This window comes from Mauremys reevesii, linkage group 1 (genome assembly GCF_016161935.1).
Source record: "Mauremys reevesii isolate NIE-2019 linkage group 1, ASM1616193v1, whole genome shotgun sequence".
In the NCBI taxonomy this organism is placed as follows: Eukaryota; Metazoa; Chordata; order Testudines; family Geoemydidae; genus Mauremys; species Mauremys reevesii.
Window position 1 is genome coordinate 65,932,283 of NC_052623.1, and position 27,634 is coordinate 65,959,916.

The following is a 27,634-nucleotide window of genomic DNA, read 5'->3' on the forward strand; positions in this document are numbered from 1 at the left end:
ATGCCAGCACACTGTCTAAGCCATCTCACTGCCATAGACACGAGTTGCAAAATTCTTGCTTTTTTACTTTTATTACTATTTCTCAGAGCCTCGGTTTCTACCATTGCTCTACATATGCCAGTCCATGTTTCCCCACTCTCTTTTTTAAATTCATATGGACCCCCCTTACTGGCAATCCAGCGGGTCCAAGAGTTATCAAACTCTGTGGGGATCTTAAGGGAGGGGATCAGGGGGTTCCCTGACTCAAGGTTTTCTGCCATGTTAGATTGCGATTCTTACAGCGGACAGCTCACCAGATCAGCGGTCGGAGTCACCAGTGTTGTCAGAAGTGTTGTCAGAGTGCTACTGGTGTGGTGCTCTGCTTTCTCCTTGTTGATATCACTCGGCTGCGTGCGTGTGTTCCCTCTGTGTGCTGCCCCAGCTCTGCAGATAGCTGACACAGCAGACCCGAAGAGAACCCCCAATGACCACAGAGTCTAGTAAGGTACGAAGGCACGTCGACCAGGTTTATTGCCGTATTGGACACAATAATAGTTCCCTGTAGGTTTCTGAGCCTAACTCAGGGCATACTACGAATATGCACCCACGGTCAATGGACTCGGCTCAGTCAGTGGCGGGACTTTCCACTGCCCCCTTGGCTGGACAAAGACACCGCCCCAGGGATGCATTCTTATACACAGATACAAACAAGTTACACATCACTCCTGACGTATTGAGGTGCAACCCCTCTACGTAGTGAGGTGCCACCTCTCACCTTGTACATGTTGGTTAGAACAAAACAACTCTATCCATCATATTACCCTTTTGCCCCTGTCATTGGGATGGGTCGGCCTGTCCCTTGTTGTCTATGGAATGTTCCAGTATAGTGTGTTCTGGTGCTGTGTTTATATTATAATACACTAGGTGAATATATGTTTATGCAACATCAGCCCTTTTCTTGCCAACTTCTGTGAACAGGGCCGGCTTCCAGCTCACAGCTTGCTTTTTGCTTTTAGCTAAGGCTTGACCATACCTTAGTTCAGGTCTCAGGCCTCAACTGGGCCTTTATCAGGGCCTGCACTTACTACACCAATGTGCTAGAGTTCTGCTACAGCAAAAGTCCTCAGGTGGTTCGGTCTTCAATACTTATTCAGTCTTGGGCTTCTCTGATAAGAATGCCTATATGGTGCTGGTTTCACTGGTGGTTTTTGCAGTGGTTGAAGTAAACTGGCTGAAAAGTACATTGACTCATCCAGCCTCCATACTACCCCGCATGATAAGAGCTTATACTTTTTGTTTATATTTTGTTTCCAGGCTGAATTTGGAGGAAGAGGGTGGATTTCTTGTAGTGTGGATAAACAATATAAATGCAAATATATGACAGTTGTTATAGGAATAAGGACCCCAATGACTTGTACAGAAGAAAGCGTGAGAAAGGGATGAGAAGAAACACACAAATATGATGCTATTTAAGTCACTGGCAAAACTCCCATGGGAGCAGAGTAAGGCCAGAAAGAAGGAAAGAAGTCAGAAGTGTTTTTGATCAGTTTCATGCCCCATTTTCTTTTGTGTTTGTTATTTTTCTTAATCTCTTTCATGTACATTTTGGAAGTTTTATGCATCATCATAACGGAATGAGCAGATGAGGGGGGTGTTTTGGCTGCTGGCTAGTAATCTGAATATTCAAAGCACAGAAGCCAATCAGAACAGAAGGATTATAATAGGTGGAATAGTGATATTTGCATATTCAAAGTACAGTTATTGGAAAAATCACTGTACAATAATCATACAATGCCCAGCAATCTGATTGGCTGATAGTCATTATTAGCCAATCAGAGTTCAGGGATTCAAATAGCATATGGCTATTGAGAGCTAACCATACAGTAATAGTATAAATCAGATACCAAGAACCAGAGTGCAGGGAACTAAGTGGAAGAAAACAGCTTGGTTATGCCTCTGTAAGTGTATAGCATCCCTGTCCTCTGATTGGTTGAGACAGTTCCATTCCAGTGTAATGTATCATATTGTGTATATTAATGTTTCAGCTTTACAGTTCCATTTCCATTAGGGGAAGATTGCCTATGAGCCTCTTAGTGGATAAATAGGAATTTACAGCTTTCAAAAAATCTCTTAAAGCTTGCAGTATCCAAAGAAGAAGGAATTACATATGACTATTTTTGAAGCTTTAAAAGTCCAGAGGGCCTAATTGTGCCCTTAGCTGTGTCTGTGCAATTCCTATTGAAGTCAGTGAATTTATGAGGGCTGAAATGAGGTCTGGTGGGGTTTTTGGTTTTGTTTACACTATCAGTCACATTTTCTGCTAAAAACAAAGCTCCAGACCAGGCCTAGGGGAATTCACCCTTCTGACTACAAAGATGACATCAAAAATAAATTCTTTCCATTTTTAAAAATCATCAGTAATTAAAAAAAAAAAGATTGTGATGTCTTCTGGGCAGGGGATGTGTCTTCCTGTGTGTGTACAGTGCCTAGCGCAGTGGAGCCTTGCTCCTTATCAGGGCCCTTAAAACCTACTGAAGTACAAATAGCAAAATGCTCAAATGGACTAGTTCTAGTTAAATTCATATCAGATAAAGTCCTTTCTGCGTCTCAGGAGGTATAGACGTGTGCAAAAAGAGTTCTGTGAGCACAGTTGAGAGAATATAAGACAATAAAAGGGACAACACTTAATTGCCAGGAAAAAATAATTCTTTAAAAATGTCATCACTGTAGTCAGATATATTAAACAATTTCAGTGTCATTTGTAAGATTATATATTAGCTCTGTTTTATATCACTCTCCACTTACATAATTGTCAAACGGAGCTTGTTTATACTGGGTGGAGTCTTTTTGTTTTTTAATTTTGTTTTTATTTTCAAACCAAACAAGCAGGAAGACTAAGAAGCAAAATAAACAAAAGTAAACAGACAACTGGAGAGTTACTTTCAGAGACTGGGGTTTAGGACGTATTTGTTAATTATGCCCTGATCCTGCAGACACTTATGCTTAATTTTAAGCATGAATAGTCCCGTTTGTGGTAATGTACTTGAGTGGGAGTACTCATGTATATAAAGTTAAGCATATGCGTAAGTACTTGCAGTATTAAATTTTAACATTCTGTAACATAATTCAATAGGTTTGTTCCAGTGTAAATAATATAGGAGTGCGTGTTCAAATTATGACTTTCTTTCACCAGGACTGCATCTGATAGAAATGCCTCCAGCAGCTATTCTTTCTTAGTTATCTGTGTCATTGTCCAATCCAAATCAAAGGCAAACTGGTGAAAAATGAACTACAGTGAGAAAATGCAGGGCATTCATTCCCATCTTTGCATTGGTGGGTGATTATTGTTTGTTTTTTTAGAGTATAGGTTGTTAGCACTTACCTAAAGCAGTGAATTAGTTTCTATGCTTTGTCCTCTACACGGATGTCCTTGTGTTGGTTGGTATAAATTGTGTCAGTATTGCTTGTTGTCATTACTCAAACTGAAGCTGTGACACTAACCCTGCCAGCCAGGGAAAAAAGCCACACACAGAGGCAATGCAAGCCAGTACCGTTTAAATCAGGCAAGCCTAGTGGTGTGGAAATGACTTCTGTTGCATAAAGTGTATTTACTGGTAAACACAAAATGATCTGGTAATGTAAATACAAAATTAGCATTACACCTTTGGATATATTATAGTGATGCTTTAATGAACGAAGACCCTCAGGAATGAAACAAAATATAAAACAACAATCCAACAGCTTTCTACCACTAGCAATTTAGGATGTGTCCAATATATATGAAATGTTTAATATGCTACTTTAATATCCATGTTTCATACGATTACTTTACATTTACCAAAGTAATTATCAACCAGAAGTATTCTGAACCACATTGTAAACTGATATACAAAGGCATCACTTTATCCAGCACCAAAACACAGACACCTCAGCTGTTTGGAGCACATGACAACTCTGCACCACCATTTAGGAAAGGATTTGAAGAATTCACTTTTCCAACTGAAATTGCAGGATGAATTTAGATTAGTAAACACATTCTGCATGAGCTTAAATTTGGCCACAAAAACAGTATTAACACTTCGGCTCATACTAGGTGTGCCATCTAATTGTTAATAATAGTACTTAGTTCATACACAGTTCACTTTTCATCTCTAGGACTCAGATCCTCAAAGATATATCTTTGAGGGTCTGAGCCTAGTTTATTAAAGATCACTACATATGTACATTTGTATAGATAGGATAAAGAAAGCACAGAGAGGTGATGTGACTTGTGCAAAATCACAACAGGTAATGTTAGGAACACGACCCAAGGTTTTCTGACACAGTGTAACGCTCTGTCTGCTGGATAATACTGCCATAGGCAATCAAGTCCTTCTGTAGGTTTATGTCCCATTGGAAAAAAGCACCTCCAGCAGCAGTGCCCTAATATCATGACTGATAGATTCTAAGGCTAGAAGGGACCATTGTGATCACCTAGTCCAGGGATCGGCAACCTTTGGCACGCGGCCTGCTAGAGTAAGCATCCTGGTGGGCCGGGCCAGTTTGTTTACCTGCCGCATCCACAGGTTTGGCCAATCGTGGCTCCCACTGGCCGTGGTTCACCGTCCCAGGCCAATGCGGGCTGCGGGAAGTGGCGCAGGCCGAGGGACTTGCTGGCCACCGCTTCCCACCGCCCCCATTGGCCTGGAGCGGAAAACCACGGTCGTTGGAGCTGCGATCGGCCGAACCTGCGGACGCGGGAGGTAAACAAAGGTTGCCGATCCCTGACCTAGTCTGACCTCCTGTGTAACACAAACCATAGAATTTCCCCATAATAATACCTACACCATCTCTTTTAGAAAAACATCCAGTCTTGATTTAAAAATTGTCAGTGATGGGGAATCCACCATGACCCTCAGTAAACTGTTCCAATGGTTAATTACTTGCACTGTCAAAAATGGACACCTTAATTCCTGTCTGAATTTGTCTAGCTTCAACTTCCAGTCATTGGATTGTTATACCTTTCTCTGCTAGACTGAAAAGCGTGTTATTAAATGTTTGCTCCCTAGGTAGATACTTATAGATTGTGATCAAGTCGTCCTTTAACCTTGTTAAGCTAAACAGATTAAGCTCTTTGGGTATGTCTACACTGCAATAAAATACCTGTGGCTGGCTTATGTCAGCTGACTTGGCCTGGGGCTGAGGGCCTAAAAAACTGAAGTGTAGACATTCAAGATTGGGCTGGAGCCTGGATTCTGGGCCCCCATGATGAGAGCGAGTCCACAAGCCTAAGCTCGAGACCAGGCTCTAGCCCAGTGCCTACATTCCAATTTTATAGCCCTGCAGCCCAAGCCCTGTGAGTGCAAGTCAGCTGGCACAGGCCAGCCACCAGTGTTTTCTTGAAGTGTAGACATACCCTTTGAGTCTCTCACTATACGGCACTTTTTAAATCATTCTCATGGCTCGTCTTTGAACCCTCTCCAATGTATCAACATCTTTCTTGAATTGTGGGCCAAATACAGAGGTAAAATACATGTCCAACAGGAGTAGAGAGGTTATGTTAAGGACATTGATTTAGACTCCATACTAACTCAAGAGGTCAGAGTGCTACTAACATTACTTCCTGTAGCACCAAATTCTCCTTGGAAGATTCCTGACCCAGTCAAACTGGGCATACATTTGGACAACTGAACAGGAGAATAAAGTGGTTGCCGATGTAAACCATTCACAAGTGTTCTTTAGTGCTGACCTGTGTGTAAACTCAGGAGGGCCTAGAATGCCAGATAAAATGAGCAGAAATAGCAGTTATATTTTTGCTTTGACAGCCACCTCGTCCCCCTCACTCCTTCCTCCCCGTGGAAGATAGCCCTGTGGGGAACCTCCTACAGCTGCTCCTCTATTAATTCACTGTATAGTTGATGCTGTAACTAAGCAAACAGAATTCAGTGCCCCCTTTCCTGGGAGCTAATGTAACAGAACTTTCATGGAGTGAAATGGGGTGGATATATTTTAATCAACGCCCCCCCCCCCCAGAGTAAACTAAAGTGGCAACCTGCTGTCCAACGTTTAACACAATAGGAGACACAAGGAGGCTCTGGGCATCAGCTATGAATGAGCCGGAGTCTCTTTATTTAAAGCACTCCGGTCCCTTCTGTCCTTCTCCCCCAGAGCTCTAGGCTGAGGGCTAAGTCCCTTCGTGCCCCCCGCCCTTACAAGCATCCCCTCCTATTCACGGGCTGCCAGCTCAGTGCCAGTTTGCCCCGGCGCCTTTCAAGGTCGCCGTGGCGTCCGTAGGTGACCGATTCACCACTCGCTGCCCTGAGGAGCTGAAGCCGCTGCCGCTGCCTCTGCTTCCCCGCGCGCGGCCCCGGCACGGCGGCAGCTGCCTGCTGCTCAGGCGGATCCGTGCGCTCCCTCCCAGGCCCCCCTGCCCCCGCACCAGCCGCCAACCCCCCTCCCGCTCCCTCCCCAGCACACCTGCTCTGCCAGTTGTCTACGGTTTTCCTAAGCGGGGGAATTTTCCCTCGCTCCCTTGCCGCATCCCTCACACTCGCGCGCACCCCGAGCCCGACACTGACACACACACACACACGTTTTGGATCAGAGGCAGCTGTTTCTCCAGCGCCCCTGAGCCGGCTCCGCTCGCCGCCGCTCGCCGGGGCTTTCCGCCGCCACGGGGCGTCCTCCGCCCGCAGCGCTGCAGGCTCGCGCGGCCGGGCTCGCGCTCTGCCCGGGACAGGGGTGGGGGCTGCGCGGCGCCGGCCGAGGGGGAAGGGGCCGCGCCGCGCCCCGGCAGCTCCGCACCGCCAGCAGGTAGGGAGCGTAGGGCCGGGCGGCGGCGGCAGCATCATCCCCCGGGCTGCGCCGCTTCCCGCGGCTGCCGGGTCCCCCGCCCGGCTCGGAGCGGGGGCGCTGCCGCGCGGGGGCGGGCACGGGGGGCTCGCGGCTCCCCCGCTTTCCAGCGCCCATCCGCAGCTGCTGCCTCCTCCCCGCCCCCGCGCCAGCATCCCTCTGGGTGCGTGTCCCTTCCCCAGCAGCGCCCTGGCCGCCGCCTCCCCTCCCCCGTGGCGAGCCCGGCCGCTGGTCCCCGGGGAGTCAGAAAGTTTGTTCTCCTCTCCAGGGGGGGCATTTCCCTTTTGGCAGCCGCAGGGACGGGCTGGTCCCTCCCGGGCAGCTGCTGGCACCGGGAGTGGGGACAGGGCAGCTGCGACCCTCCCCCGGGCCACGCTCGTTCCTCCTCCTCCCACCCAACCTGTCTGGGCATCCCCCCATTCCCATAGTGTCCCGCACGCGTGGCGCTGACAGGGCCCCCCCGGCCGCACGTCTCCTGCCCACCCACCCTGTAGGTCGGGCACCCGGGGCTCCCCCTTGCTGATTGGCTGGAGGGGCAAACCCTCTCCAGCCCGGGGATCCTGCCCTGAGGACCAGCATCACTTAGACCCTGGGTGAAGGAAGCCATCCTTGGAAAGTCTCTCTCTGCAGCTTCCAGGACAGTTTGGTTGTAACTAAAGAGCAGCTGTACTAGGTGACTGATTTTTTTTTCCTCTTGGTCCCCTGGGTGATTACTTAAGACAGGTTTCACTGAAGTTGGAAATGACAGGACATGGGTGTGCGGCCAGCCAGGGGCAGAGAGACCCTTAGGTACCACTTGAACAATATCGTTTGTGGTAGCATATTCTGCCTCTTGGCAAGGGGATGGATTTGGTCATGTCCGTCTCTAATTTCTCTGTTCCTATTGCTAGGGTTAGTTTATTGTTGTGTGCTATGTAGAGAGCTGGCTTGCATTTCACTCTTACTCTTAATTTTAAATGTACATTGGTAATGACTATCGGGTTCTTTAAGGAAAGGGTAGACATTCGAATAAATTCAACTCTGGGCTGAGGAGAGAAGGAGCTCTGAGATCATCCCTATGATTTGTGTATTTTATACGCTGCGTGTATTATTTTTAATATCAGAAGTTCCATTGTAATATGTCAAAGCTTTGATGTCTTTTGGAACATACCTCATTCATTTTTTCTCTCAAATTTAATGCAACAAAAAAGTAATATGCATTGATAAATTAAAAAAAACTTGAAAGGCCTTTGAAATACTATGTGTTGTAGGATGTGAAATTTCAGGTATGCATGATAAAGTAACAGCCACTCCACAGGTTTTATTTAAAATCTTTCTTTGAGGCTATATCTGTGCATACATATATTCACCTGTCACTCTATTTCTAAGTATGATTGCCTTCTACTAGGTTCTGATGATGCCATCACAGGCACCTACATTGTCTGGCAGTAACAATCTTTTTAATTCCTTGTTTAGGAAGCTTTGATAGTGTAAAAATATGTGACATTTTTATGGTTAGAATTGTTGTTTGCAATTTTAGATACAGTATCCTGCATTATCTTTTGTTATACTGAACACAGGAGGAACCTCACTTAGACTTTTCTATCTATCGTATACAGAACTTTACAGTTCACAACAATAACTCTAAAGCAGTAAGGGGAGGCATGTTCCACTTGGAAAAGGATATACAATATTCTTTGACAAGTTAGGGAAATAATATAGATATGATTGCAAAAAAATGATTGTGTGTGTGTGTATTTCAGTAGAGTACTTAAATTAGCTTGTTTTGGTTGTCTAGGGATATTTGCATATTTTTTCTTTAGTAAGTTTTAAAAAGGCATCATGAGATTCTTATTCTTTCCCTCTGTCTTTATTTTTCTTATACATAATAAATTAATAAGTGACCTCTGTTAAATTTTAGAAAGCATTATTGCCAGGCAAACTGGGCAATAGATCATGAAATCACACAATAGTATTTTGTTCCCTAGCAACCACATACTGTGAAAAGAAAACAAAACGGTGGTGGATGCTTCCAAATCATGATAGTCATTGATCGAAATCCTAAAGCAGGTGCAGAACGATAAGTGAGACTTGCTCCTGTTCATTTCCTTTTAAGCTGCTTTTTAAATATTCTACTTTGGCAAAAAAGGGATTTACTATGTTTTGCAATTAAACAATTAAAATTTCACTCAAATGCTTATATATATATATAGAGAGAGAGATACCCATCTCATAGAGCTGGAAGGGACCCTGAAAGGTCATTGAGTCCAGCCCCCTGCTTTCACTAGCAGGACCAAGTATTGATTTTGCCCCAGATCCCTTAGTGGCCCCCTCAAGGATTGAATTCATAACCCTGGGCTTAGCAGGCCAATGCTCAAACCACTGAGCTATCCCTCCCTTATAATGTGACAGTTCTGCATGTAAGAATAAAAGGACATAAGACTGGTAATAACGAAAGTTTTTACAAATAACAATTCTAAATAGTTTTTAAAAATATTTTTATCGCTGGTTTTTATAATAAAATATTACCAGACCTTTAAAAATCTGACTTAAATCTATTTATTACCCACTATAACTACTATGCAATATTTGTTGGCTATTATAGGAATGAAAAAGAAGTATAGCATGTGCTCTGTCCACTGTATTTATTACAATTTAACATTTCTTTGAGTGACAGAAAGTCTAGTAAGTAAAACCTCTGGTGCCTCAAGGTCTTGTGGCCCAACATAGTCCCATGGAAATTAATGGATAAACTGCCACAGTGGGTGCTAAACTATTATCCTTATAAAATTTATTTTGATAATGCACTAATGCCTCTAATTTAAGACTATAAACACTGAAATGAAATCTTGACACTGGACCATATTTTAATCTTAAATGCACTGTGTGTACTGCCATCTATCTGAAAAAATCCATTATTGCATGTTGTAAATCTAACCCAGTATCTGTGCTGCTTGCCTATCAGTTTACAACTTTTTAACAAGCTTTAGCGCTCAAAATTCTGGTGGTGATATTGAACTATGGCAACAAAGGGAGTTGTATAGTTTAATGTGATGAGGATTTTGTGCATTATACTTCTTGCTCCTGTCCCCCTATAGGAGAATGTTACTCTGAGTGGCCTCCTCCTGGGTGCTCCCTTGTGGCATCAAGTCAGCCCTGCAAACAGCCCCTCACCTCAGTTTCCCCTCTTAGTTCCTCAATAACCCTCCCAAATAGTTTTTACAAATCCAGTAACTGATCTCCTCTAGGGTTCAATTTGAAATGTTCAAAAAATAAACTCAAAAGTCTCCCTCCAGCCTTAAACTGGGCACAGCTTCCAAGTTCTCTGCTGTCTCAGCATCTTCCCTGGTTTACAAGGCTATGCTCAGACTTTCCCTCTCCCAGTTGTGTGCTCCTGCTTTATTTTGAGTGTTTATTGATCTAATGAAGTTTTCAAGTCCATCCATTCTCACAGGCCTTCCTGGTTATCTCACTCCCCAAGTTTCACATTTTTCTATTGGAGCCTACTCACTCCCAGCAGCCTATATGGATATATCTGTGCTGATTCTGGGGAGTGAGCCTCCCAGCCCAGGTCTACAGACTCAGGGATTATGCTAGCCCAAGCTCCAGCCCAGCTCAAGTTCCAATATCTACACTACACAGTTATTTTAGGCACACTAGCAGGAGTCTGACAACTTGGACTGGGAAACTCACTCCCAGATGCAGTGTAGACGTATCCTATATTTCACTCTGTTCTCTCTGAAAACTCTCTCTCCAGGGCCAGCAGCCTGGCTTCTTCCTGCTGCTCTTTTAGGGTAATCAGGTAATTCCTGCTCAATTGTGCCTCCTTAGTAAGCATGGCTGGCTGGCCCCAGGCCTCTAGCTCATAAGGAGCAAGACACCCTGTTAAATTTACAAAAAGTTCTTCATATAGCTTTATGTATCCATCTTCTGTAATATAAACAGACTATGTTGTGCAGTGGTTAATTGTCTTATTCACTCCCAAACTGGTTGCAGACTTGAAGCAAGTGAAATAGAAGTACTTATTACATTCGAAAGAGTTAAAACATCTTGTATTTGCAATCTATAAAATCACAAGGAAGATTTGATACTGGGAGAGCAGCAAACTTTGATCATATATGCATTATTAAACAGCAACATTTTGTATTCGGCATGGAAACTGGATACCCTGAGTGACTTCTGGGGGTTCACAATGTTTCTTAAAAGAGCCAATATGCTGTCATATACGATTAATTGATATCACATACAGGTGTGTTCCTAGCTCATTTAAAACAGTAAGATTCACACACAATTTGAATAAAAATGATTGAAGTTGAATGGTGAGAGAATATTATAATTCTGTCAAGTATCAGTGAGTAGCTGTTTTCATATATACATTTCAAAATGAACATTTTAGTAGTGTAGCAGATGTGCACAATTTGGTGTATAGCATATTAATCTAGTTTTGGTAGCCTGCGTGATTTTGTAGCAAATAATAATTTCTTCAATATTTTTCTAAAGTGGCACTCCTGAATCTAGAACCTTACAACCAGGTGGTCGACAGACTAATCTCACCATGTCTTAGAAGAGTGACAACAATTTCACATCCCCTCCCTTTCCTACCCCCTGCCAGTTTACAGAAAGTAGATGAAGAAAAAGGAAAAGAGAAATGTGTTAGAAAATCAAAAAATGGGAAGAAAGAAAGCAAAAACAGGAAGAGAACGATAACTCAGCAGTTCTGCACACAAACCTAAGGCATTTAGAAGTGATTTTTAAATACTCGCCATGAAACTCCTGTCATGACAACTGCTATGGTTTTACTAGTGGTGAATGTAAACTCTTGGATTAAAATTGTTGTGTTATTAGGGTTTTACTCTTTGCTGCACCGTCCTTTTCACGTCCAAAGGGTGCTGCCCTTTCTCCCTCCTAAATTCCATTCCATTCAAGGGGAAACACTCAATAGGGTGACCAGATAGCAAGTGTGAAAAATCAGAATGGGGATGTGGGGAGGAGGAAATGGGGGAGGGTAATAGGTGCCTATGTAAGACAAAGCTCCTAACATCAGGATCGTCCCGATAATATCGAGATGTCTGGTCTTCCGAACACTCAGCCTGGCCCACTTCATGTAAAAGTGTTCAGCATGCATGAATTAAGAATTTGACATTTTTGTTCCTCAAGAGCTCCTTTTCTGTCTGTGAAATGATGGGCCTGACTAGTTGTCACAGTTTCACAGGTCTGGAGCTCTGGAACAGCCCTTGGGAGGAACTCCCTTCAGTGTGCCAGCCCTCCTTGAGGGTTGCACTCTCTATCTGAGGTAAGTCCCTTAGTGTCGCCATCTCCTGGGACCAAACCTCAGAACCTTCAGCACCCCTACATCATGCCATGAGCTCCCCTCAGTAAGTCCATTCAAATTGGGCACCTGGGGAAGGCTTGCACAACCAAAGGGAGCAATACACCTCGACTTTCTTCGACTGGAGTGACTCTCCAGGCAGTGTTGTAAAAGCAGAAGGGGTTTTTAACTGTCTAGAAGACAGTGTAGAAAGTTCTTAGGTTGGCATAGAAAATGGAAGAAAAACAGCAAAGTCCATCTGGGTGGGTACTGAGCTCAGAGTCTCTCTTCTCTGCCCCCTTCTGAGTCCGATGCATGTGGCTTGCTTCACTGTACACTGTACTATCCGCAGTGGCCCTCAGTTCTTTGTTCTTCCTGGGCAATGACAGTCACATGGTCATTCTCCTTAGCATCTTGTTCTCATGCTGGCCAAAACTGGTGGGCTTCCTGAAGAGGGTGGGTCCCAGGGTCGTCAGTTGCTGAGTTACAAAATATCTGGGCCATTGTCTGAGCCTAGGCAGCTAGACGACAGTCACACCTGGATTACTACAAAGAATAAACCACCTTATTCCCACCACCTACTTAAACATGCAGCACATAGGGAAACTGAGGCGCACACAAATTTTCATACAAAATGTTATGAAAAAACTCCACTTTGTCACACTAGTGGACTAGCAATGTGTTCATTCCAGGCTTTATCTGAGATTAACTGGCTGTAACCTTGACTTGTGATTTTTCATTGACACATTTTTCTCTAAGGATGGTCACAATTCATAATAACTTACTGGAAATTTAAATCTAAAATCTTAATGATTGTTGCTTTGTTGCATGTTTATTTCAATTTATTTAAAAAAAAAGGGAAAAAAAGAGGGAGTGGGGTCCCTATCCTGAGACCTAGGAAATGTTAACACAGTTTAAAAATTAAATTCTACAATAGCAAAAAACCTAGCAGCCACTGCACACCACATACCAAAAAAATCCAAAACAGCCCCCCCTCAGCCAAGCAGTTATAAACTGAAAATACTGAATATATTCTATCCTCATCTGTTACTGACCTCCCAGAGATCCTAACTCTCAGACATCCTGACCCCTACCCTGCGTCCAAAAGCCTAGGGGGGGAAAAGATGGATTTTGCAGCATATCATGAAGAATGACAAATTTGGAGCCAGTGTGTGGGGAGTGAGTTCCAAAGCCAAGGGAATTACCTTCTAGGAACCCTCCTCCTTCCCTGCACATGCATTTTAAACTTTCAAAGGGAAGGGGCCATCTCTCAAATAGGCAGGTTCCCTCTGCCATTTAGAGAATTGTTGTAGGCCTCCTGCTTCGTGGCATTGAATTTTCTTTTCTTATTTTTCCTTGTTTTTTTTTCCTTTGGAGTGTGTGTGTGTGTGTGTGTGTAAAAATGGAGGGTATGTCTACAATGCAAAAAAAACCTCCATGGCAGAAAGTCTCAGAGCCTGGGTTAATTTGGATTTGTAGGGCTTGTGCTACAGGGCTGAAAATAGCATTGTAAGACATTCCTGCTCTGGCTGGAGCTGGGGCTCCAGCCCATGCAGGCACATCTACATTGCTATTTTTAGTCCCACAGCATGAGCCCTACAAGCCCCAGTCAGTTGACCCAGGCACTGAGACTCTCTGCTGTGTTGTTTTTTCTTTGTTTGTTTTTGGCAGTGTAGATGTAACCTGAAGCCCTGATTTAACAAAACTCTTAAGTGCATGCCTAATTTTAAGCACATGCTTGAGCCCCATTGGCCTTGCTGAACAAAGAGGAATTTAAGCATATGTTTTAAGTAGGGTTGGCAGAACTCAATTTTGATTTATTTTTTATAATTGTGACAGATAACATCAAAGTTTATTTTTAATATTTTTTTTATTTGTATCAATTTAAATTTTCAGTTGCACAAAATATGGGTCTTGAGCATTTTTCCAACTTCTATGTATTTACATTTTCACAGTTGTGGGAAATTATGGGGAGGTCAAACAGTGGGCGGGGGGGTCAGACCATAATAGTTTAATGACAATAGATGTTGAGATTAAAAAAATGAAAGATTTATAAAAGACAAATGTCAGCATTACGTATCAAAATATAGAAAGTAAATATCCTTAAATCAATCACTAAGAAGTTCTCAAGCAGCATTTTTTTTCTTACTTTGCCTATCTGTAAATTTTCATGATCATCAATGGACATTTTTTTCATTGGTTTTTGTTGGCATGCAATGAAATACTTTGTTGAATTTGGGCTGGAAGCATTTGTATTTTGGGCAAAACATATAACCTTTCAAACTAACAATATTTTAATTAGTGATCTAGGAGGGGGAGTAAGAAGAACAAAAATAGTGAGATAACAAAATTGGGGAAAAGTACAAGTTCGTGGGGGGGAAAGGACCTGAAACATACACACTTGATGGGAGGGAGAAACTTGGGAAGCAATAATGGTGGAAGAGAGCTAAGAGTGATATCAGACAGCAAATTATGCATGTGTGCGATATGGTTACAGAAAAGGCCCATTCACCTTTGAGCTGAATATGCAAGGGCATTGTGTCACAGAGCAAGGAGGCGGTAATCCCTTTCTGTTAGATGCTGCTGTGAGCACACCTGGAATTTCTGGACACATTATTACCAGAAAGCTGTTGAAAATTGGATGGAGTTCAGAGAAGAGCAACAAAAATACTCTGGCCTGAAGGCATTGGCTTATGAGGAAAAGTTAACAGATATATATAAATAGAGAGAGCTTGGCAATAAATACGGTTAACAGTGTACAGCTATTTTGAGAGTGTTAATGTAAAGAATAAAAATGATTATTTAACGTGGTACATGGGGGAATTCCTGGGAGTAATGGGATGAAATTAAGAAAAGGGTATCTTTGGCTGAACGTCAGGAAAAACTGCTTGACAATAAGTTGTACTAGGCTGTAGAATAGTCAAGGGAATAGTGAAAGCCCCATTGACTGGGACATTTAAAACTAGATTGGACTAATCACTAATAAATGTACTGTAGAGAATAATCCTGCATTTTCCAGGCGATGGAGTGGATGATTTAATAGATCTTTTCAATGTGTAAATTTCACTGTTGTAATTTAAGGTGTGGTAGAAAGTAGGACACATTTTGGGTCTAGCATCCTTGACACAGTCTCTCTATGCCTACAATATTTATATTTTGGCAAAGTAATTTCCAGAGTAAGAAGAATTGTTTTGAGCTTTGTAAACGTGTATTGTGACCCTATCCTAAGTCATAGAGTCAGCCTGAGTTAGAATTTTAATAGGGGACATGCAAGAATCACCTCCAGCAGATGGCATAGGAAATGCTATTGACTTTTCCACTCAATCAGCAACCTGTAAGGGTAAGGGACATTGTGCTGTGAGAGCATCCATTTCTTAGTTGAGAAATCAAATCAGACCCAGTGCTACTAGGTGGCATTTGGGGGTGCTGCCTCCCTATTCCTGCCTCTGAGCTCATAGCAGCTGCCTCATGTGATCTGGGTGTACTCTGGACAGCTGCTCATCAGTGCCCCTCTGGCTGACTGCCACATTAGTGGAGGGGAGGAGAGAGAGAAGCTCTGCAAGCCTCAGAGAACAGGGTAAGATCTGGACTGGCCTTGCTTGAGCCCTGATGAAGAGAGCATCTAACTCAGCTCCCCTTCTCACGCAGCCTGGATAGGAGGAGGAGAACCTGGACAGAAGCCTGCAGGTGAGAAGCTGTGGCACTAGCTCTCATTATATTTGGTGTTGGGCTTGAAGCCCCAGCCCCTGGAGTCATGTAATTACCAAAGAATCTCCGGGTTCATTTAAAAAACAAGCATTTCTAGCTGTCACGTTTTCAGACAAAAGACTGCAGTGTGACCTGCAAAGACTTGGAACCCCGCAGGCTGATCAAATTAAACAGGAGCTTGCCGCTTAGAAACAAATCCCATGATTCCTAAGTCAATCTCAGGCTGTGCTAGGCTCCAACTCACAATTTTTGCACTCTTGGGGTTGGCAGTGCCGAAGATGAAGGCCACGAATCAGCAGGTCTGCGTGCAAGCCTGTTGCACTGAGCTGAGGGAGGCAGGAGATTGGCTAACTGGGGTTGTTGTAGGGGCTAAGGATGAAATGACTGGGGTTGGCAATGCATTGCCGAAGGTAGAGGATCAGTTAGTTGATTGGGGGATGCCTGTGGGGCAACGAGTGGACTGAGTATGGGACATGGAATGGTTGGGTTTGGGTCACAGAGAATTGCAAAGAGTGAAGTTGGGGCAGACTGAGAATGATTGAATGGATAACAGATACAGATTGGTGAAAATAGATAGTTGAGGAGATGGCAGAGAATGTACTGGCTTAAGAGGGCTACTTGTGTGTGTTAAAGTTACTGTCACACACAAATGTTTGTAGGATCTGGGTTTACCTATTGGTATTCTTTAGAATGACAGAGTAAGATTATTATTATTATTCTGTCTGCCACTCTTCCAAAGAGAAATAATGCCATCAACAACCTTAGTTACAGTTTGTTAATGTTTATGTTGTTTTTATGTCTTTTTTTTTTACTTTTAACATGAATGATTTTTTTAAATTAATAGTACTTTAGCATGGCCTAATATTGCTTTAGCGCACAGCACATTATGCTTTAGGTGTACTTGATCTCATCAATAGACAACAAGAAATATGTTCTTGTTAAATATTTGTCCCTGCTCAGTATGATTTTAAAAAAGCCAAATTGTCAAATAAAAATATTTGGTTGCCTAACATTTTGTGTAAATTTTAAAAGGGAGCTCAGCTCATAAGTCCCAACAAACAGCGGGAGAAATTTAGACAGGCAGAATGTAATTATTAGAATTGGAATTTGGCCAGGATATCAGTGTTAACACCCTTTTATGAAACCAAAAGATTCCAAGGGGAATGTGAGAGTAGAGTCGACTTCTTCAAGTCTTAATCCTTATCTGATCATTTTTAAAAAGTTCAAGAAAACACACACACAGCCATGAGTGTTATGATTTCAATAAAAATCTTACATTTCTATATGTAGGATGCTAAAGTGCTTTACATGCTGCACAGGAATGGTTCATATACAGTTGAAGGGCAGTCACCTCTGGAGTGGAACATGACAGGTGTTTAACAGCATACTGCAATTCTATTTAGACATTTCTAATACACCTGTCAGTGTGGTATACAAAAACGCTCTCATGGGAAGTGAGAAAGAAATGAAACTAAGTATTATCCAACTAAAATTACTGGCTGGATTTAGGAGGATAGAATGTTATTAGTTAAATTAGATTGCTCACAACAATGATGCTAACACACCAGATCTTATGAAAAATGTTGAGGGATCTTTAATGATGTCAGACAGTTCTATCTTTCATCTGAAAGTAGCAGAGTGTCTCTTAATATTATGCTGGTGACAGGATGGTGAAGGCTGCTGTCATCTTGTACTGATTGGTCTGCATACAAAATAAGAGCTTACTACTGCTACCAGCTAAGGGAGTTGCCCTCAAGTGGGAGAGGCCCATGCTTTGGTGCCAGAAGCCCTTGATTTAATCTCTGCTGATGACCCAAGGTGGAGGTTATAACGTTATTTCAAGACTGACTCAGAGGAAAGAGTTATAGTTACTAAGTGACCTACTTAGTTCATGAGGGTTTTCCTTGGCAGTGTGGCCCAACTTAGCTGTGAGACCTTATCAGGTCACAGACTAAGCTGGAATAGTTATAAACACACACAAAATGGTTACTTTTACAATCCTCTGCTGCTGGATGAGGATGACAGGCACATACACACAAACTCTCTTGACACATTTTCTCGAAGCAGAGATGCAGCATGTTCATGCTTATTCATGCCTCCCTTCTACACGGATGTCTTTTGTGGTCTACATAGTAACAAGGTAAACAGAAGGGTGGTCAGCAGTTTTATTTGAATGACAGTTTTAAAAACTGGAAACTGTTAAGTACAAAAGAGATGGAAATTAATTCTCATTTCAGATGTTTCTTGAGTTTCTTAAAAATAAGTGCTCCTCTGGCAGATTTCTTCTTGAAAAATGAAAGAACATTTTGCCAATTTAGGTAATCAGAAAGTGCACATATATTAAAGATGTGAGGAAGTACCAGGAGTGATGATATGTTTTTTGGGATATAGTCATTTGTCTCTTAAGAACCATAATGAAACAACCATCTTATTTCACTAAAGAGCCATCAGCTGGCATTTTCAGTCATAGAGACTTGGTCTAAAATTTAACTGGTAACCTACATAAGTATGGCCATAGTTGGTCAGCCCAGTGGTCCATCTAGCCTAGTATCCTAATGCCAGATGCTTCAGAAGGAATGAACAGAACAGGGCAATTATCAAGTGATCCATCCCCTGTTGTCCAGTCCTAGCTTCTGGCAGTGAGAGGCTTAGGGACCCCCAGAGCATGGGGTTGCAGCCCTGACCATCTTGGCTAATAGCCATTGATGGACCTATTCCCCATGAACTTATCTAATTCTTTTTTTAACCCAGTTTTAATTTTGGCCTTCAAAATGTCCCCTGCCAATGAGTTCCGTAAGTTAACTGTGCTTTGTGTGAAGGAGTACTTCCTTTTGTTTGTTTTAAACCTGTTGCATATTAATTTCACTGGTTGAACCTGGTTCTTTGTGTTATGTGAAGGGATAAATATCCCTTCCTTATTCATTTCCTTCACACTAGTCCTGATTTTATAGACCTCTATCATAGCGCGCCCTCCCCCCCCTTAGTCATCTCTTTTCCAAGCTGAAAAGTCCAGTCTTATTAATCTCTCCTCATATGGGAAGCTGTTCCATACCCCTAATATTGCTTAGAAAGTAGAGAGTGGAGTTGTGAACTGCTAGAATGGGTTTGATTTGTTAAAATCCTGAGAACTGAAAAATCCTTTAGGCAGATTTAAAGCTTTCAGGTCCACTGCTAGATTCTGCAACTGAAGAAACAGAGGGAATGTTGAAACAAGAAGAAAAAGAATCAACATTGACATTAATGCAAGATGGTTGGTTGAACATGAAAAATGACCTGACAGTGGCGACAAGCATCCATACCAGGAAAAATGCATCCCTACTTAATGCTATCGATTATATCACCTGAAAAGAAAACCACAAAATATTGTGTCCAAGTTTTTGAATAGATCAACCAAGAACGCTGAGAAAAGCATGAGGAGGTGTTCTCCAAATACTTAGAGAACAGCTTCCCTTCTCCCCAACAAGAAATGGAGATCTCTTCAAGTGCAGTCTTTTTAAATTTCTCATGCTTGGGTGTTCAGGACATTTTTTAAATCTCATAGAACAACAGTCCTAAAGCACTTTGTGTATTTCAATAATTCTTCCACAACCACCATCATCTTCATTGGTGGATGGAAAAAGGATGATTTATGCCCTCGCTTCCCAATGACACTTGTTGGAACCCTCAGGAAGTTTGTCTCTATAGTTGATCTAGTTATACCATAAGTGCATATAAATTAGTGTTGAGCATGATTCTTGCAGGACTCTGATCAAAACATAGTATGAATCTTGTACAACAAGGGATTCTACAGAGAATCTCAAAACTTAGCAAAGCAACTGAAGATGATTTCAGAAAGACTTTGGCAGATTACAGGCTGATGACACCTCAGTCTCAGTGGAAATCTAGCTTGATTTAGTTAGTAACCAAAGATGTGGAGCCACAAAAGGACAAAATTGAAAAATGATTCAGAGAAGCTGTAGTAGCTTAATTGCAAGATTGGATCCTAAATATAAAGGTCAAAGGTTGAGTACAAGAAGAAACATGAAATATAGATTATTCGGGCAAAATTCCTTTCTGTCACTTAAAATTGAATATCCAGATTTCCACCCTAAATCTATGTTTGAGGGATGGTCACAATTAATTGCATCAAATAGTGGAAAATTATGGAAGTAAAATCATGGAAGACAAGACAAGTGACTTCAGATATCTTTTAGTTTTGAAAAGATCTGCTGTCCTGTCCAGCCAACTCCTTAATTGTGCATTCTATTATCTCATTTGTTCTGATTTAGTTGAAACATTGTATTGGGCTGGGATGCTGGGAATGTGAGCAAGTTATTAAAAGTGTATCTGTATATAAGGGTAGATACAAAAGAGCGAGAGGCCTGACTTGATGATAAACTCATGTCTCAGCGGTTGTATTCTTGTATTTACTTATAGAGTTGCAAGCTTTTCATTTTGAACAGTGTGTGAGCATTTTCATGACTGAGGAATAATCGTGTTTACAAAGTGAATTGGATAACGTATTTTGTGTTTAATAAAATCTTTATAGGCTTTTTGTAGGGTGTTGTTTTCTCTCTGGCTGTGTACTTGTGGGGAGGGAGAAAGTTGTTTTTAGCAGAAGGGGGTGGATAATGGACCCCATATTTTACCAATTTAAAATACACAGTAGCATCAACATCATTTGTGAAGAAAGTAGCACTTAGGTTAATAAAAATAGCAGGCAATATTAGGAGCATCAAGGCAAGACGACTCCTTTTGCAATGTTTTCTGGACTGTCCTGCGAAATAAATTAGTTCCTATGCATGACACATTGATGGAGATTGCCTCCTTTTAGGTATGTATCGATCAAATGTTCAGATGGAATTAAAATCTATGAGGCCAGATTCTGATCCATGCTGTTTTAAATCTGGAGTAACTTCACAGACTACAATGGAGTGTTTCTTGATTTACATCAGAGCAATTGGTCACAATTTGGTTCTTAGTCCTTAGGCTTCTGATACGGTCACAAAAGGATATTCAACTATACGTTTTCTAAATCTCTGGTCAGTTAGTTACTTAATTCAATGTTGTATTCATTCTGGAGTGAGGTTGCTTAGCTTGGATTTGTGCGTGTGTGAAATACCACACAACTAATGCATAGTGGTGACCTTAACTAATTGTATAATTATCCAGATACATAGTGCTATCATTGCCTTGAGTTACAATGTAACTACTGTTATTTCAGTAGAGAGAAACCCTATTGTTGTAATGAAATAAAACACTTTATTTTGCAGTAAGTATGCAGTTATCTCATATAACCTCTATGCTTGTTGTGCCTTGTAGAAGAGCCAGGGTGACATACAGGTATGAGAACAGAGACCTGGAGACTGAGGGGACAATACTGAAGTTAATATCAGAATTCACAGTAGCTGTCAATAAAATGTCTATAAAGCATCTAACTTACTAGTGCCATGTAAATATTAACAGATAATTATTGTTTCAGTTATTTTTTTTTTTTTAGTATTCTGAAGGATGGAAAGAATAACTGGATAAAATTGGGTGGATTGCTGTTTCTTGAGCACTTTTCTGTGCAGATATTTTAGTAAAAAGTGTTATCCACATCAAACAGTATGAAATCTGTTGTCACACACACAGTATCAGGGCTGCCCATAGGATTCAGGGGGCCTGGGGCAGGGTCGGGTCTTCGGCGGCAATTCAGCGGCGGGTCCCCCTTGGAGGGAAGGACCCCCCCCTGAATGCAGCCGAAGAATGAAGTGGTGGCGGTAAAGCATCCCAAGTGCTGCTGATCACGGCTTTTTTTTTTTCCCCACCGCTTGCGGTGCTTGTACTCACTAGGCGGCACTCCAAGGCTTCAGCAGCACTTCAGCGTTGGGTCCTTCACTCGTTCCGAGTCTTCTGCACTCAAGGACTCACCGCCGAAGACCCAAAGTGAGTGAAGGGCCTGCCACTGAAGTGCCGCCGAAAACCCGGAGCAGCTCATGGGGCCCCTGTGGGGCCCGGGGCCTGGGGCAAATTGCCCCACTTGCCCCCCCTTCTGGGCAGCCCTGCATGGTATCCATTACATGGATCATAGTTCATGTTGTGCTCCCTGTCAGTATCTGGTCCAGGTTGGGAAAGCTAATGATCCAACCAGCAGACCAAATTTGGTGATGAATCCTGGTCACATGCCATCTGAGGCACATTGCATACACGTTAAGAAGAATAAATTGACGTTCCCAATGCAATTTATTTCTTGTACAATCTTCAGGTAAAAGAATACATTTGTTTGAATGATTAAAGTAAAATTAAGTTTTGTATGCACTCTTCTTGCCTCTAGGGTTTGTAGAATGAAAGGTATAGTAGCTTTGTATTATTAATTCTTCACAATAGAAACGAGAAGTCCTTGACGTCTACAATGCAGTATATTTCATTTAACTGGGGCATGGTTAGCCTTCAGAGGACACTGCCGGCTCTCATTTCCTTGCAGGAGGCCGTTAAATTGTTGAGTGACAAGACTGGTAATCAGGAAAACCACGTTTGCTAGGCTCATGTAAATCCTTGTGTGGTGTGAAGCAAGGAGCACAAGGTTTTTAAACTCCAGTTCAAGGTAAAGCATTGGGTGTAGTCTTCCATGGTAGTATCAACCCTATCTGACATGCTTTACTGCCAAGAGCACATGATCAAAGGGAGAGCAGGGTTGATGGAGAAATGTGCGGTAGCATAGCTATATGATCCCTCTCCGAGTATGTACACATTGCGACTTGAGATGTGATTGCAGCTCAGGTAGACATATCAGTGCTAACTTTGCCTGCACTAGCATGGCTAAAAATAAGAGTGAAGATGCAGAGGCACAGCCTTCAGCACAGGCCGCGCAAGCATACTGGGGACCCTGGGGACCTAGTTGCATTGCTAGCTGGTGCCCCTGCATCAATGCTGCTATTTTTAGCTGTGCTAGCAAGGGTTTGTTTACCAAGCTGCAATCAGACCTTGCAGTGCAGTGTAACCCTATCCTTCATCCTTGGCTGTTTCTGTTAGGCATGAGTAACATGGAAGTCTCACAAAAGAGTTCTCATTAATGTGGGATTGGCTTCTGCTGCATTCCCATTCAGGCTTATCACTTTCTACCTTTGACTTATAGATGTAACACTTAGTGCCTGTGCAGTGCAGGTTGAAGTCCATAACTGGGATGTCTGTCAGAGAACTGATTTAGTCTAATAATTGTGAGTGATGGCTATTTTAGTGGAAGAACTTTGACAAAATTTGTGCACAGCGGTAGACACATTTGACCAGTTTTATGAAATTAAGTGTTTTTAATTATCTCTGAAATTCCAACCTGTGGTTCCTTAACAACAACAACAAAAATTGTCAAAGGTTAAATGAGAAAATAAATGCTTTTATTTAGTAAAATATTATGGAAGAGCATGGGTGGTTCCATAATTAAGGATGAAGGTCACTTGCTATTATTGGGCTAATTTGCAGACTTCCCTAACTTCACTAAAACCAAACCAATCCACCTCAGAGACATCACATCTCAGACTAGCTTTTTTTCTGAAAAGCATGGGTCAAGTCAAGAAAAGAGTTTCAGAAAGGCAAGAGTTTAAAAAACATACCTGTCATTCACTTTTCAAAGGCTTTCCTCCCACTGTTTTGACCCCATATTATTTCTGAAACAGATACAGTTTCAAACTTTACTTTCTCAGTATAGCCTAAGGACTAGAAGTGATTTAAAAGTGGACTTTAAGGTCAGGTTGCCATGATTTAGATATGTAAAGGTATTATTGTGTAAATACCAAAACACAGATGCCCCTGCAGTTAAAATATATACCCATACGTTATGTACATGTGTAATTTCAATGGGTGTATTATATTACATGCACCAATTAAACACAAGCTTTTTCAAAAGTGTGTGGGGCTCAGATGCTAAAGGCCCTTATGAGGAGAGGGAAGAGTGACTATCTGGGAGCTACACAGTAGGGCAGATTAGTAGACCAGGGGTCAGCAACCTCTGGCACGCGGCTCGCCAGGGTAAGCATCCCGGCGGGCCGGGCCAGTTTGTTTACCTGCCACGTCCGCAGGTTCGGCTGATCGCGGCTCCCACTGGCCGTGATTTGCTGCTCCAGGCCAATGGGGGCTCCGGGAAGCGGCACAGGCTGAGGGATGTGCTGGCCGCTGCTTCCCGCAGCCCCCATTGGCCTGGAGCGGTGAACCATGGCCAGTGGGAGTTGCGATCAGCCAACCTGCGGACGCGGCAGGTAAACAAAACAACCCGCCAGGGGTCTTGCCCTGGCGAGCCGTGTGCCAAAGGTTGCCGATCTCTGATGTAGACCCTTAAGGCTATGTCTACATTACAAGCTAGGAGTGTGATTTCCCCCCCACCCCCCGCTTGTGTAGACATACTTGTGCTAGCACTCACTGAGCTAACATGAGTATAAATAGCAGTGTAGCTGCAGTGGTATGGGTAATGTCATGGTAGGCAGAGTTTAGCTAGCCGAATATGTACCTACTTGTTTCAGGTGAGTTTGTACTCAACACGGCTAAGCTATGCTTCTGCTGCCAGTACTTGTGCTACTGGGGTTACAATGCAACTTTGTACTTATGCTAGCGTATATGTACACAAATAGGGGAAATCACGCCCCTAGCTCAGTACCAGATTTGCCATGGCACCGGGACCACACTCCAAAGGGGCCCTGGCCTGGCCCACTCTTCTCCGCTCCCTGCTCTCTCCTGCAGGGGCAGAAGCTTGGTGCTGCTGGCTCCTGAGGCTCCGCTGACAGCCAAGCTCCTCCCCTGCCTCTTCCCCCAGTGTGCTGCATTCCCACCTCTCCCTGCTGCTGAACAGCTGTTTGCTGGCGCGAGGGAGGGGGAGAAGCAGAGCAGCAGCATGCTCGCCACTTGGGGGAGGTGGCAGAGAAGAGGCAGAGGTGGGAAGGGGCTGGAATCAGGGCATATCGCCTTTAGCCCCCTACCGTGAGCTGCTCAGGGCAGAGGGCTGGGAGCACCCCCACGACCCCAGCCCACACCCCCAGCCCCTGCCCTGACTCCTGAACCCCCCTCACACACCCTCACAACCCCAGCCATGACTCCTGCAACCCCCACATACCCAGTCCCCCCACAGCCAGTGCCCTGACTCCTGCACCCCCCCACATTCCCACCCTCACCCTGAGCACCAAACGGGAGCTCTTGCGCCTCCACCCACATTCCCACCTGCACCCCTTGCACCAAATGGGAGCTGCCCCAGGTAAGTGCTACACACCCCACCTCCTGCCCCAACCCTGAGCCCCCTCCCTCACTCTAGCTCCTGGCCAGACCCTGCACCCCAACTCTGAGCCTGCTCCTGCACCCTATCTCCCTCCCAGACCCTGCACCCCCAGCCCTGTGCTCAGTGCACCCCCCACGCTCAGCTCTGTGCAGAGAGAGATGAAAAGAATGGGCTAGAACCAGGGAAAAGGAAAGTACCTGATCCATGTGGGCAGGGGTGGGGGCGGGGGAGGAATCCTGTTTACTCCTTCCCCAGCCCTGCTGCGCTTGCAGTTTGCCCCTGGTCCCTCCCTTGCTCCAGGGATGAACCCTAGCTCCCACCCTGCTGTGCTTTTGCCCTCAGCCCCTGCCTTGCTCTAGTCAGCAGGGACTAATTCCCCCTGCCCCCGTGTCCCACTGTGCTCATCTTGACCCTGGCCCCTGCCTCGTTCCAGCTGGGGACCAATCCTCCCCGCCTCCCATGCCACTCTGTCAGTGTGGATAAAAATCAATGACTGTTTTTATTTTTTTAAAAAATCTGATTTTTTTTTAAATTTAAATCAGATTTTTGAGGAAAATACCTATCTAAAGATAGTTTTAATTAAGATACATTATATCTCATCATGGAATAGGGATTATAAATTCTAATTCTATATTATGAGACAATATATTCATGTAATGTTTAAGAAAAGTTTTGTAAATGAGTTTCACTAGTTCATGGATTAGGGACCCAATTTTATAGGGTTCCATAGTCTTCTGTATAGATTATTTAGGTTAATCTTTCTATCTACCCAATGAGACTCAGTGCTCAGTCTAGAAGATACCATTAGAGATGCTTAGTTTTGCAGTTCTCAGACTGATTTGTGTCTCCAGAGGTAACATGCTTGTTAACAGCAAAAATGTTTTAAAATAAATAAATAATATATAGAGGTGAGAAATAACAGAACTCAACTCTATTGTCCCTCTGCAAATTTGTGTACACAGTGTCAATCCCTTACCTCTTTTTTTAAAAGTAAAAATGTTTCAAAAAGTTCAATGAATAGAAGATTGTTGGGGGCGGAATAGATCTGGACAAGGAGAAGAAGTCTGGAGATAAATGTGAGAAGTGAGGGACATATGCTTTTTTGTTAAAATATTATGTTTGCTGTTGAAGAAAAAATCCAGAATAGTTAAATAAAACAATGTAAATGTCTGTCTGGTGATGTTCTCCTCCTAATACAGCCTGGCAGGAAAATCCTCCAAATATTAATGATTTACCTCTTGAACTGGAGATAGTTCACCTCCCAATGACTTCATAAATATCTGCTTCAATTATCTTTGGTAAATGAAATAACCAAACAATCATTCATTTTCTGATATAGCTACTCATCTGAAAAGTTTTTTCAAAATAAATCACTGTTTAAAAATGTATAGTGTGTACCTTCTAAAAATGAAACCTACATCTATCTCTGAGTTGTGAAGAATATATATTAAGATTAGAACAACCAACAAAAATGCACTTTTATGTAGAAAACCATGATTAAATCAATTCTTCCTGATTAGTGATTTAAATCATGATTTAAATCAAATCCACCCTGCCTGCTGTGCTCTTGCCCGGCCCCTTCATTCCCCAGGGGGGCCCACAGATGTGTTTGGCGCCGGGCCCAGAAAAAGTTAATCCGGCCCTGCCCTAGCTTGTAGTGTAGACATAGCCTGAGATAGGTGAATCTGGCCTGCAGGAAACACCAGAGGAAAAGCCACATGGGAAATGAAACACAGCAAGCCAGATATGGAGGCAGAAGGCTGTCTGTAAAAGAATAGCTTTTATCCCTGTGTACTTTGAAAGGTCAGTCAGAGCACCTTGCAGTGTCTGAAGGAAGCCTTCTCATTGAGCAGTTCTTAAACATTTTATTAGCCTAAGACAGCAGTTCTCAAACTTCATTGCATCACGACCCCCTTCTGACAACAAATATTACTACATGACCCCAGGAGGCGGGACTGATGCCTGAAACCCCACCCAAGCCCCGCTGCAGCAGGTGGCGAGGCTGAAGCCCGAGGGCTTCAGCCCAGGCAGTGAGCCTGTAACCTGATTTCCACCGCCCAGTGCTGAAGTTCCCGGTGGGGCTCGCGCTTTGCCTTTGGCCCAGGCCCCAGCAAGTCTAAGGCAGCCCTGTGAGCCCATTAAAATGGGGTCCTGACCCACTTTGGGGTCCCAACCCACAGTTTGAGAACCGCTGGCCTAAGACATTCTGAGGCAAAAGGCTTACTTAATATGTGGTTAAAGTTGAAAGAATCTGTCATTTCAGACAAAAACCTTAAGAGAACATTGCAATTTTCTAAAAAATAAAAATAAAAAATCCAAGTTAAGGTTCCATTTTACAAAATCAAAAAACATTGTAAAGTATACAAATACATATTTAGCTGTAAAGGTCACCAATACTACCTTAACAGCCCCTATCACCCCAAGAACAAAGAGAAACAGAGACCATCATATCCATCATGCAGTTTCATCTCATTAGTCACCACATAAATGTTAATCTCTTACTTTATAATATTACTTGGAGCAGGGACTGTTTCTTACTCTGTGTCTGTGCAGGCACTCGGCACAGTCCTGCTTTAATGACATTAGCGGTGCATTTTCATGCAATCTCGTTA

The 27,634-nt window shown here is 43.1% G+C and overlaps 1 protein-coding gene across 8 annotated transcripts in view; it reads left to right on the plus strand.

The window, feature by feature from the left end:
- The window catches only part of ENOX1 (ecto-NOX disulfide-thiol exchanger 1), a 521,099-nt gene that overhangs the window by 17,466 nt on the left and 475,999 nt on the right, over window positions 1-27,634 (plus strand). For 2 of the 8 annotated variants that reach the window (XM_039485217.1, XM_039485225.1), the window contains exon 1: window positions 6,483-6,771. The exons of 2 other annotated variants lie outside the window; for them this stretch is intronic. The gene's annotated coding sequence lies outside the window, so the exon portion shown is untranslated. Of the gene's footprint in view, window positions 1-6,481; window positions 6,772-7,080; window positions 7,484-27,634 lie in introns of those variants that run through there. 4 more of the 8 variants (XM_039485265.1, XM_039485306.1, XM_039485280.1 and 1 more) reach the window with 3 other exon arrangements.